The sequence below is a fragment of the Brienomyrus brachyistius genome, chromosome 5, assembly GCF_023856365.1.
Source record: "Brienomyrus brachyistius isolate T26 chromosome 5, BBRACH_0.4, whole genome shotgun sequence".
Classification (NCBI taxonomy): Eukaryota; Metazoa; Chordata; class Actinopteri; order Osteoglossiformes; family Mormyridae; genus Brienomyrus; species Brienomyrus brachyistius.
The window spans coordinates 33773766-33787698 of NC_064537.1; the positions used below are offsets into that span (position 1 = coordinate 33773766).

The following is a 13933-nucleotide window of genomic DNA, read 5'->3' on the forward strand; positions in this document are numbered from 1 at the left end:
GCAGTAAATGAATGACTGAACTGCAGGCTGAATCATTTATTTACATTCATGACTGGTTCGTTCAATCATTCATTTACCTCAGAGGAAAAAAAGGACCTTTACTGATATCCCAGCCCGTACCTATTCAGTACATTGCTTGCTTTATGAGATACTATTTTTTTTAAATCGCAAACACTACTGTTTGGTCAAGCTCAGGTGGCCTGAAACCACGTGTTTATAAATATGGCTGCTGTGGCTGCAAGCCTTACCCTTTAATGAAACAGGCCTGAGCTCAGAACACATGGTTTCAGTATCAATTTTGTTCAAAATAGCTCTTTTCAAGTACCATAACAGTTTCTTTTTATACAACGCTAGATATCTAGGAAACTGCAGCACTTTGTCAATGTAAATATATTCATTTATTTCTCGTTGGATTGATGTTTCTCCAAATAAAATAGTACTCAAGTGACAACTATGTTCTGAGGATTTGCGTATCTGAAACGCAGACGCACATTCGGTAATCAGCCTGAGGGTGTATTAATCAAAAATGTACGCGAATCTGCCACCTAGTGTGATACAGGTGTCACTGCACTCAGGGATGCACTGTTGCAGAAACCTGTCTGTTTTTTCTCGACTGCTGCGGGTTTTTCAGCCACGTATTCTTAAAACTCAATAAACGGTTTTAAATCTGAATAGTTGCCCTAAGATGATTAACATCTTTGTACATGATGTTGTAATTGCTGTTGTTCATGTTTTTGTGATGTGTGTCAATATTTTGCATCTGATTGTGAGCCAAAGACAAAACAATTTCCCAAAATATACAGTATGACAATACTGCAGCACTATATTGGTATAGTGTGATTTTGATTTAAATATAGGGTGACATCAACATCCGTCTGTTCGTCCATCCATCCCTACATCCATCCGTTTTCTGTAACCCCTTACCCTATTCAGGGTCGTGGGGGGGTCCTGAGCAGGGACACGGGCTTACATTTTAATTGTATCTTCATTGCAGTATGTTTTAAAAATGAGGGTCACAGCGCCCTCTAGTGGTATCTTGCTAACACTGCACATTTTCCCAGAATAAAACACACACCCCTTCATCATCCACATAGTTGTTTTGCTTGAATGTTATTTTCTCTGGATTTTGTTGTGGTTGCCCCTACTGAAATTCTCTTTACTGTGAATGTTCATGTGTTTATGACTTATCTACTGTATCTATATGCTCTTAAACTAAACATGTTAAGGTTTGAACAAAATTAGTCATTGAATTAATAGATTAATTAATTTAGTAAAAGTAATTACAAGACTGCGACATACCTAACAATGCCAAAAACATCAGAAAAATTTTGGAAACACTGTTACTTTAAAGTCTTTACACTGACAGAATATTTCTCCCCAAAAATTCAACTGCACTGGGCAACAGTCATAGGAACTAAGCCAGCTATGAGGGCTGGTATCAACAATAAATTGTCCACCAAGAAAAGCAGCAGGTGAAGTAAATGCTTACAATCCAGCCCTGTTTCCGAGGCAACAACACTCTGCTTTCTCAGCCGCCCCTCCGGACTGGTGAAAGCCTCACCCACCAACAACACCCCCGCCTTCCTGGGACAGGAAGTCAATGCAGATTAGGTCCTTCCCCAGCGCGCAGACCACCCAGAAATAAAATTGAGGCAAACGCAGATACCAATGAGTGATCTAAGCCCTGGTGTCCTTCATGCAGTGTAACTACTGAAGGGGGAGGACGTCTGGTCAGAGTTGAGGTTGAAGAAGAAAGCAGCAGTGGAAGGTAAGGACCACCCAGCTGATGGATTAGATCTGCTTTGCCAACATGCTGATGATCCTATAAACTGTGTAGCCTTAACAGGCAGGAATGCTGCCTGGCAGAGCGCCATCCATTCAGATCAGTGAAGGGACTGGCCAGGCTTGAAAAATCACAAACGAATTGTCATTGTCTAACCCCCACAAAATGACCTCAGCCGACTTTGTTTCTGAGCCAGAGGCAGGGAGCAATTACAAATATTATATCTCTTTGAATGAAAACTTGCCCACCACTCGATAGAACTGGCAGATTACACACTGCCCTTCTCCCAGTTGCCCATATCAGTCATTGCAGGGCCGGGCTAACATGCTGCCCATATCAGTGACTGCAGGGCAGCACTAACATGCTGCCCGTATCAGTGACTGCAGGGCAGCGCTAACATGCTGCCCGTATCAGTGACTGCAGGGCAGCGCTAACATGCTGCCTGTATCAGTGACTGCAGTGCCGGGCTAACATGCTGCCCGTATCAGTGACTGCAGGGCCGGGCTAACATGCTGCCCGTATCAGTGACTGCAGGGCAGCGCTAACATGCTGCCCGTATCAGTGACTGCAGGGCAGCGCTAACATGCTGCCCGTATCTGTGACTGCAGGGCAGCGCTAACATGCTGCCCGTATCAGTGACTGCAGGGCAGCGCTAACATGCTGCCCGTATCAGTGACTGCAGGGCAGCGCTAACATGCTGCCCGTATCAGTGACTGCAGGGCAGCGCTAACATGCTGCCCGTATCAGTGACTGCAGGGCAGCGCTAACATGCTGCCTGTATCAGTGACTGCAGTGCCACGCTAACATGCTGCCGATGCTGCTTTTCTGCATACAAAAGATCCTGATGGTACTAGATTCAGGTGTTAAGGGATTTTGCCAAGAGCTTTGTGCCAGTGTTGAGTGTGACGAGACATGGCATGTTGCAAAGTAACTCCTTGATCTAAGCATGGGATAGGCCTTGCTAACTCATGGGTCATCTGTACAGAATTGACTCATCTGGCAGAAACAAGATGGGACTGATTAGGATGAGACTGACAGCTTAGTCCGTTCTGTACAAACAGCATTTTCCACATGCCTGGTTGGATGGTAACATAATAACCATCTTGGGTGGGGTCAATGTTTGAGGCTGAGTCAGGAGATAAATGAATAAAACACGACTGGAATAGAATTCAGGAAAAGTGGGATCCAGCTCCAAGCTGAGAGTTTTTAGCTCAGCTCATAGCTCAAGTTCTTACACCCTCCATATTTTCAGGAGGGTCACGTTGTATGTAGAACCTGGTTGATTCATTAATATGGAGATAGATTTATGTCTAAAGTTATCCGTTAACCGTGCCCATCACTCTCAATTTATAACTGCAGAAGTTGGTGACAACACTTTGTCAACCAATTAAAAACCTTTAATTTAGACCCTGCACTGTAATATTTTCTGAGTTGTTTCTAGGCTTGGAGGAAAAGTGTCCGTTGTTAGATGATTTGGCTTTGTACTATATTTATACTACAGAAACACAAAAAAAATCTGAAAATATTCCTCAGAATGGCACTGTCTGGTCATTAATGCGGAAATATTCTTCCATTTGAAGCTACAATAATATAACATGCAGATGTAGAGGGAATGCATTTTGTAAATCCTGTATATTTATATTGGCTTTAAGTCCCAGAATATTTCAACAAAACTTCTGTATACCTAAGTCTAACTAATCCAAAGGCTGGATTTCTGCTTTTGAAGCAAGTCATCTTTCTGTACCGGCTGGTCATTTTTGCCGTTAGTATAAACATCTCCTATGACATATACTAAAGGGATCATGAGGGTGAGAAGAACTGTCATACATCCGATGTGTAAATAAGCTCTATTTTATTCATACCATCTCTCCATCAAAACCTTTTTGTCTTCTTCCCCATCTCCTTCATACAGGTTTATACCACATTTGGCAGGAAATAAAACTATGGAATTATCTTTAGTTTTTAAGAAGTCGTATAACGTTAAGCAGAAATTCATCTTGATTTTATTCAAACATCCTACTTGGCCGGCTTGTGCGTGGGCCAGAATCCAAGCTCTTCCATCTCAGCTCGAGGTTTCCCATCTCTAATTTTGTTTCTGAATTTTAGCCTCCTGGGTCATTTGCCATTTGACTGTTAACATTCTTGTCTTTCTTTTTCCACTTTGATATGAACAGGAATGGTGTTTTTAACAGATAATGAAGCCGTGACTAAGATAAGCCCAGCACCATCCATATGTTTTTCTTGCGTTTTTGTTGGATGACTTCTATATTAGAGGGTTTTCAATGTCTCTGAAGCTTTATGTATGCCTATTGTATCAGCTGGATGATTTCTGTTGTAGACCACAGCAAAGTACCCTGTCCATCTTGTATCCTTGCTCACTGACCTGTTAGTTCTCAAAGACCAACCTTTTTCTGGACGACTGTAACATCTCTCTCCAGTGTTCGTCTGCCAGAATTTGCTTGAATATATCAGGTGCAACGTGCTTCAAACACTAGCAAAAGTGCTGACTTAAGGATTTTCCTGAATACTTTTTAGCTATTTATCACCTCAGAATTCTCTACCTTTTTACTTTTATGAGAAATAGGACTTATTTTGTTTTTAAAATTTGTGTTTTTATGCAGTGTATTCAAAAAGAGAGACATATCATTACAAAACAGAGGGACGCCCCAGATGCAGCCTTCAGGGTAAACTGAAGGGGTTAATAAGCAACAAGACACAAGCACACAGAAACAAAAGGAAAACCAAGGGTCAAAACAGGAGGCAGGTGAAACAGTAGGGAGGGTCAAGGGCAACTTTAACTCTGGGATGACGTTCAGGGAAACAATGTAAAGGACACACTAACTACCAAAGGGGAACAGAGTAACACCAACACTTACCATACAAGGGCTCACATTGACAATGACTGGACTAAGGAATATCATACAGGCAGGTTATAATATACAAGGATAACAAGCACAGGAAGAGAGACAGGTATGAATGGCTAGAAGCCAGAGGGGAGGAAATGGGATAGCCAGCAGACAGGAACTCATCAAACAGGAACATGAGAGGATAAGCAGGGACCATGACAGCATATAACAGCTGAATCAATTATAGTCATTTGCAATAACAGAACTCCATATAAATCCATCGATAAATGCTTTCTACTGAACTTTATTTGCTACTTGTCTTAAGACACCAAAATTAATGGAAAATCCTTGATATTCTTCAAACTTCAGGCGTCCTGTGCATAGCATATTCTGTGTATAGAGTTTGTATCTTATGTTCACTTCTGGTCCCATCAGCAGTCCTGCCCCAATTTCAGAGGGCATTATTTTACAAAATTCTATAGCAAAATACCTTGAAACCCTGGATATAGTAAGTGTAACAGTTAGTGCTTCAGATGGTATTTAGCTTTCAAACCGATGTTTTGACATTGACCTCATACATTGCTGTGAATATGCCAGATCACACATTGTTTTTGAATGGGTCATAATGGGGTAGAATACCAATTTCAGGGAGCAATTTTTACAAAAATCTACAGTAAAATACCTTCAAAATCAGGATATAGTAATAGTGTATAGTGTCTCAGATGGTATTAGTTTTCAAACAGACATTCTGACATTGACAAGATAAATTACTGTCGATATGGGAGAACATTCATTTTGCCTACTGAAGCTGGAACAGGTTTTGCGAATAAGAAACTACAGCGTCATCCAAAAATCGTAAATAAACTCTCCCATCAAAGGATGAGGAAACTTTGAAAAAACATAATTACACATTTAACATTTATTTTCCAACCAAGGATAACCACAGATAACTGAACCCATGGATCTAGGGGCACTAATATAATTCATTTCTACGATATACTGCAACGTGGCCACAATACACATCATTCTTATTGTTATGTCATGAGCAGACTAAAGGTATCATAGGACATGTCTGTCTCATTTGGTTTATGAGCTATTATCCCATTTATGGGTATTGACGCATTGTTATGTACGCTCGGGCACGGAGCGGGGAAGCAGCACAGGAAGCAGGGAGTCGGGTAAACATGGGATTTAATAAGGGTAAAGCACTCAAGACCATAGAACCACAACACAACGTCAATGACCGGACGGGGAAACATACGCGAAAGCTGACTTAAATATACAGGACTAATTAACAAGAACTAGACACAGCAGGAAACACCGGGATTCCACACGATAAATGAGAGGGTGTGTGGCACACGGAAGGATCAGACGAGCAGGGCATGACACCCATTATATAACTAATAGCTATTACAGACATTGATAAACCAAAAACCCACAAGGTGTGCACTGCCCCCAGAGTCCACTGATCAAAGCACACTTCATTGAACATGTCTGTCTCATTTGGTTATAGAAATATTAACCAATTTATGTATTGGCCCTTCGCATATTATATGGATATAATATAATTATAACTATTACAGACAAAGATAGCCTGAAAATCCAAGGGATGTGCAGTGTCCCCCAGAGTCCACTGATGAATGCAGACTTTACTGGATGCACCAAACTTGCTTAGTTTAAAAGTTATTAATCCATTCATGTATTTCCCCTTTATGTATTAAATGGATACAATATAGTAATTAATAACTGTTACAGAAAATCCAGTGAACTATGAGGGACAATGCACACTTCTTCGGTCTTGAGATTATGTATTTACATACATAATTATTTATTACTAAATTACTCTCTGTCCATTTATTGTACACTGGAGGAAATTAAATGGCTACCACGGATCCAGGGCAACTAGTATAATTCATTCCCATGATATACTATATAACGGGGGCACAATATACATAATTTTTCTTGTTATGTCTCCATATGTTTCATTGGTTGTGTAAAACCAATAAAAGAATACCCATACAAATTAAATAAAAAGTTAGGACAGTTTAACTGTTATGCTGAAGTTAGGAAAGCTTATTTAAGATTTTGGAAAGTTAGGATGTATACAACCCCAGGAAAGAACAGAAAAAATGTGGTTGTAAATTAGAATTCAATTGACTAGAAGAGATTGATTTGTTGTGACTTTGATTCAATGGAGTCTAGCTGCAGATCCACTGTGCGGCACATCAACTGACAGTCAGGAAGTCCACTGTGGGCCCAGAAATGACATCACTCTAGATCCGCAGTGAGGCTATCCACTGACAGACAGGAAGTTCACTGTGGGCCCGGAAATGACATCAGTCTATATCCACTGTGAGGCACATCCACTGACAGACAGGAAGTCCACTGTAGTGCCAGTAGCATTTTTTTTGTTTGTCCTATCATTTGAATAACATGTTTATAAATAAACATTTAAAGGACACTTTATAATTTAAACAATTGTTTAAATGATATATTTTTCATTGAATATTGCCACAAAACACCCTTCATCGCACAACAAACTGGGATTGGATATATTGTTTATGAATTGATGGTATGCATTTGCTATTGTGCGTACACCCGTAAGTCCCATTAGCTATCATTTTTCCTGTCTTTTTCTAATAGACTCGCTGTCTTTTGGGCAGAAGACTAAGCTAAATAGTTGAGAGGAACAACCCAGTTCACAGTGATACCCATTTTGTCGGCATTCCTTATCAGATACTCGGATGAATATAATAAGTTGCACCAAGGTCCCTGAGACCAGCAAGAGATGGTCTAACTCATGAGATCTAACTCATGAGGAAAGTCTTTTTTAAACTTCCCTTACTATTTAATCATTGGCTGAGAAACTCTTGATATTTAAAAAAAATGACAGGTTAGATTCATTTGGATCACAAAATTATTCAAACCACACCCAAGCATGCATGTAATCCAGTGGAAAACTTCTGATGCAAAGAATTCCAAAAGCTGGAAGTTTTGTCTGGAAGCATTACTCATTACTCTTTGCCGTTATTTTATTGGAGCAGTCAATTATCTACACATCTCAGATTAGTGCAACTGCGCCCACTCAACCAGCCTCCTTGGATAAGCAAATGATGGAGATACAACAGTATGACTAACAGAGCATTTCTGAAATGTTTGGGCAGGGCTATCACAGTCATCACTGTGGTCCGTTTCATAAGGCAGGTTGCTGCTTTGCATTGAACGCTGGAGGGAATTTTGGTTTCAATTTTAGTATAAAATGACCACAACAAAAGGCGAAAAGATGGCAGTCAAAGGCAGGAGCTACCAAATCCAGCTTTAGGGACATTGGTAAACCTGACTTGTTCCCGGTGGGTGTAGGAATCCACCAGGGCGATTCCGTTCATAGCCTGTAGCATTTCTACGCATAGCCAAATGGCGGAGGAGGTCTGGTTCAGAGGCCTCAGGATCGCATCTTTCGCATCTGTCGACTTCATCGGGCGATGATCTGCAGTGTGCACTGGGGCCATTTTGAGGCTGAGTGGAAAGCAACTGAGATAAGGATCAGCACCTCCAAGTCTGAGGTCATGGTTCTCAACCAGGAAAGGGTGGATTGCCCCATCCACGTTGGGTATGAGTTACTGTCTCAAGTGGAGGAGTTTAAGTATCTTGGGGTCTTGTTCATAAGTGATGGAAGAATGGAGTGAGAGATCAACAAGCAGATCGGTGCTGCGTCAGCAGTCATGCAGACATTGTACTGTTCTGTAACGATAAAGACAGAGCTGAGGCAGAAGACAAAGCTATTTGGGCAGTGACTAAAAGACTGGTATTGCAGATATAAGCGGCAGAAATGAGTTTCCTTCACAGTGTGTCTGGGCTCAGCCTTAGAGATGGTATGAGAAGCTTCGGGAAGAGCTCAAGGTAGAGCTTCTGCTCCTCTGCATCTAAAGGAGCCAGTCAGGGATGGTTCAGGTATCTATCTTGAATGCCTTCAGGACGCCAACCTAGTTTTATTACATCCTTTTTCTGTTTACTGCATTTTCCTATAACAAGCTAACCTTCAGACATTTGAACAGAGGAGACTTCAGGACTGACCCAGGTCTCGGCAACTCTGCTCAGACTGCTACCCTCATGGACCAGCCCCAGATAAATTTTCAATTTTCTTTTACAAATTAATTTGCTGTCTAATGACAGAGGCCCCTTTAGTGAAATACTAAAGGGCACAGGTAGCATACTCACACAGAAGGCATTTGCAAGGTGATAATGTACCCTGCAACAGTGACTCAGTGGCCTAATGGATAAGGCATCAGCCTCCGGAGCTGGAGATTGTGGGTTCAAGTCCCATCTGGGTCAGAAGAAATGCCGTTTACCATTTTCTCCCTATAGGCTATGCTAAGCTTATTTTAATAGGCAACAAATCAGTGAAGCCATTTAGTAGGTGACTGGAACCTGCACTGTCTCACAGCCCAACTTACTGCAGAGTGGAATGTGGCACAGGAGGTTATACCAGTGTGGTGCATGTTAATGTGGAGATTATTTAAGCCATTTAACCCCTAATTGCTCTCAGGACTTCTTGACTCTGCTTTCTCAATTGTATGTCACTTTGAATAAAAGCCTATGATGACTAAACATGTAAATGCAAAAATTGTACATGCATATGTGAATTCCTGGCTGAGGGACAGCATCTGTCCTGTATCATTTTATATGGGGAACAGAAAGTGGATGCAAGAGATTCTGGGAACTGGAGTCTACTATACACTGGCTTTGACAGTATCCCCCCCAGTCTAGGAACAGCACCTGGCATTGCTCTAGACCAGGGGTAGTCAATCTTATCCGCAAGGGGCCAGTGTGTATGCAAGTTTTTGGGATAACCTGTAGGTCAGCTGGTCAAACCCAGATGTGAGGACCCTTCAGTCGATCAGTCCTCCAGTAGTCAACAATAGTAAGTACCACAATGTTACCCATGGACAGGGTTACCATATTCAGTGAGATGAAAAAGAGGACGTGTCCGGAGATCATAATATTAATGAGTCTTCATGTTCACTGACTAATGAGGTAGAGCTTCTCTCATGAAATTCAATGAATTTTCTTGTCTGTATATAAAGTGAGTGCCTAGGAAGGAACGGTGTCTGAATTGTCAGGTATTTTGCCAGCCAGCCATAGTTGGGCAGTGGGGCTACATGGTTAGTTTGTGCTTTCCCTACTGCTTTAGCAGAATTGAGTGTTTCCCTTTGAGTTTGATGGTTCTGGTTGTAGTTACAACGAGTTTGTTCTCCAGGTATGCCCGTTTTAATTAAGACAAGTTGGAATTCTGCTGGGGCCGGACAATTTTATGAGTAATGTTTTCTTTTCCATAGCCGACGGAACTGTAGGAATAGTTCCTGTGCTGTTTTCTATGCCGTCTGTGGTGGGTAATTTTAATGTTTTTTTAGTGAGTTCTATGTAATGTTTAGTGTGATGTCTGACTGTGGTAATATGTTCCAGGGTTGTCCCTGGGAGCAGAACATTGCTGCTGTTTTGTCTTTATCATTTTTGTCATGGGTTTAACTACGACATACCCTGGGGATCTTTGGCATGCTTTGGCCCATCCAGTGCTGATCAGGGTCAGTGTGGGGAGCAGTCCAGCGAGGACGAGCGGCATTTGGACTTTTAGACTGTGGGATCACTTGGGATTTGTCTTCTTTTTGGTCGAGTAGCATGATACTGCCCAAAGTTTCTTTTGGATTTTGATTTGTATTAATTTGCTGTGTATTTAATGCTTTGGTTGGATAACTGTTTTCCTGAGTTATTCTGTTTCATGTTGTTTTGTATGTAATTTCACTTTGTCAATTATTTTTCTTTGCATGATTTGTCCTGAGATCGGAGTCTTTGATTTGCCGTGTAATTTTCTGTTGCTGCGTTTCTTTGTTTTTGGGTTTTTAATTCATTTGTACGTGCCTCAGTCAGTATACAAGGTGATGGGAGGGTGAATGTGATCTTAATCCTCTGTTGAATTTATATTTCAGAGATAGTGACCTAGAGCCACCTGAGTGAAGTCTTCTTCACTGGTGGTCTTCACTTCGTGTCGTGTGCGTGATGTAAGACCACCTGGCGTAGGTACATTGTGGTTGAGCGTATGTGAGCATGAGTCCAATTGGCCACTCAAAGGTCCAGTCTGGGGGAGTCTCTCCTGTCTCATGATTGGTGTATGTTCTGCTTTGGACCCTTCATTTGAGTTAATTATTTCCGAGGTATGACGATTCTATCTGGAATTCAATAAAGTCTCAATTCGAGTTATGTCTCTGCCCTCCTTCGGTTAATGAAACTTGTGTGCTTGTGCACTATTCATGTTAATTTGAATATATCCCCGGATGTAAGGCCTGGGGTGCTGTAGTCAGCAGTTGGTCGTATTCTGGGTCTCGGTGGATCACTCCACCACAATCTGGCATAGTCGGCATGATTACTGAACCGATGGCAGAGACGTGGTTTAGGGCAAATTTGTTTTTGTTTGTGCATTACTAATGTTTCGGGTGACACTAATGGTTCAGGTGACACGTAGTTATTTATTCTCCTGGTAAGCCCATTTTAATTAAGACTAGTTGGAATTCTGATGGACGATTTTATGAGTAATGTTGTCTTTTCCATAGCCGGCAGAACCGTAGAAGCACTTCCTATGCTGTCTTCTCTCTATTCAGGACCGGAGAAACCCATACTTTTTCCCAACGAAGGTAAAAGAAAGGTGGATAATTAGGCCAACAAAAAGAGACCCTTGTACATGCCTCTCAATCACCTGCCTGATGGGTTGTGATGTGGTGCAGGTGGTGTGGTGCCAGGCAGCAAGTTTCAGTCTTCTTGTAAAGAATTAATTCTCTTAAAATAAATTTACATAGTCAGAAATAGATTAAAATCCTTGAAATCAAGCTGTATTCATCTATCCATTCATTTTCCAAACCGCTTATCCTACCAGGTTGTGGGGGGGACCCCGCTTATCCCAGAGCTTATTCTGGAAGCAATGGGCATGAGGCAGGAACAACCCAGGAGGGGGGGGGGGGGCAGCCCATCGCAGGGCACACTCACACACCATTCACTCACACATGCACTCCTACGGGCAATTTAGCAACTCCAATTAGCCTCAGCATGTGCTGGGACTGTGGGGGGAAACCGGAGTACCCGGAGGAAACCCCATGATGACATGGGGAGAGCATGCAAACTTCACACCCATGCGACCAAGGCGGAGACTCGAACCCAGGTCCCAGAGGTGTGAGGCAACAGGGCTGACCACTGCACCACCATGCCGCCCCTTACAGTGCTGACCACTGCACCACCATGCCGCCCCCAGCCTTACTGATGACCAGATTCATTATTTCTGATTTTATTGTTCTAAAATGATCTCAAGTGATCCATAATGACGTCCTCAAAATTCAAAATTAATAAAATACTAAGCAAAATATACTGGTCAACAGTTTTGCATTCTGTTTTTGTTTGGTTTAAGCAATGCATTTCTCTTAAAGTTATTTTAATTCTGTTGATGCAATTTGGTTTTAAAATTATTACTAGCTTTTGTTTGTGACATTGTTTTCCCTAAAATTAACGGGGAAAAAAGTAGTTTGCAGTACTTGCAAGTTTAGAATTAAACTTCTTATTAAAAGGGACAGAAATGCAGTTGAGTAGCTTCTACCACATGATGGCAGCAAAACATCACACTGCGAAATCGCAAATCCTTTTCTTTTACTCTTCCTCTGGTTGTTCACGTTAATAGTTTGGAACTTACACTGACTAAAGCATAAAATTACTGCAGGCCTATGCCAATGATAATAATCAATAATTTTCCTGATAACTTTGGATATACGAATAAAGACTACGGGTTAGACCCGTTGTTCAATCTTTCTCTCTGAGACACAAGGGGCCGCTGTTATACCATGGCTTATAGAATAGAATAGAATAGAATAAACCTTATGTACTGCTTTACTAGATGAAAAGCAGCTCGCTTTCCGAATAGTGTTTTACTGTATGTATACATAGATATTTGCTTTTAGTCGGCAAAGAAGTATATCTGATAACTTTTTTATTCAGAATATTTGCAATAGCAAATAACCCGGAACCCCACCAACTCATCGTAATACGGTATTAACGTGTGCGCTATAATCTTCCTTTACTTTAAGTCACAAAACCGCAGAGGATCTCGGTGAGTGACCGTTGAAGAATCATTAAGCTCCTTAACTGATTGCTTTTGAGAGAAATGTGCCGTGATTATGTAATTTCTATGCAAAAAGTACTTAGCTATACGCGTTATCAATCTACGCCAATGCGTCTATGACCACCGGTTTTATGGACCATTTACTTGTACTTTTTCGCGCTTAACTGATAAATGCAATATGAAATACTTTATGATTGCCAGTAAACTTAAGAAGTGAAAACATTGTATTTAAAAAGTATGTTCAAACAATACCATCTAGAAGTATTTGAACGTATGAAAAATAATGAACGTTGATGCCCTATTAATAACAGAATGATTACTGTACGGTCGAATTTAAACCAATGGATACGTTTTTGGCTGTATGCGTAATCTTTGAAAAAATAAAACTCAAATGATCATTTTAATGTTGACTCTTTGCTTTCAGTCAATGACTTCGGTTAAAAAAAACTACCACGCCTAGCAGTTACTGTGAAGACAAGACACAAAAGAATCCCCGAAGGCGATGTTTGAAATGATTTTATCAAATCAGTCTCTTTCACCCACTGCCCAAATGGATTCTGCATCAAAATACACGTGCGGTAATGGGTGGCCCTCGAAAATACATGGTATCTGGATCAATATAGATTTTGACCTAAGCTTTTGGCCTAAGTCTTTGTGTTTACTTTGGAACTGAAAACAAACATTTGGTTTATTTTATTTGATGCTCAGTAATTATAACTTTATGTGTTTGTAATATTACCTGATAATTTTACGATCGGTTAAATGAAATGCTTTACAAATATTTACGTGCAAGTTTCCGCTAACGATAAGTGATGGAACGGACTATTCGAGTTTATTCCTTATATAAAACAAATAATTTCTTAAAAAGCGGTTTATCTAGGTTAAACTTACTGACCTAATTCAAACCTCAGCGAATATCTATTATGGAAATTGCTCAAACGAGTCGTCAAATATACAGGTAAGTGGTAAGCGCGAATATTTTCATATTTAAACTAAGTTTTACTCAAGAAATGTCGGTGTGTGGAGGCTCTGAGGAGGGGAGGAGAGACGACGAGAGTTCTGTTTTGCCTTTGGGGAAAATACGAAAAAAAGTTCTCTTGAGCCAATAGGAACAGAGAATCCACCCCATTGCTCTATAATTAAGAGTTT

At 40.9% G+C, this 13933-nt stretch overlaps 1 non-coding gene across 1 annotated transcript; it reads left to right on the plus strand.

The window, feature by feature from the left end:
- Positions 1–8888: 8888 nt before the first annotated feature.
- Positions 8889–8961, plus strand: trnar-ccg (transfer RNA arginine (anticodon CCG)). The gene has a single exon. It is a non-coding gene; the product is annotated as a tRNA-Arg (tRNA).
- Positions 8962–13933: the final 4972 nt, after the last annotated feature.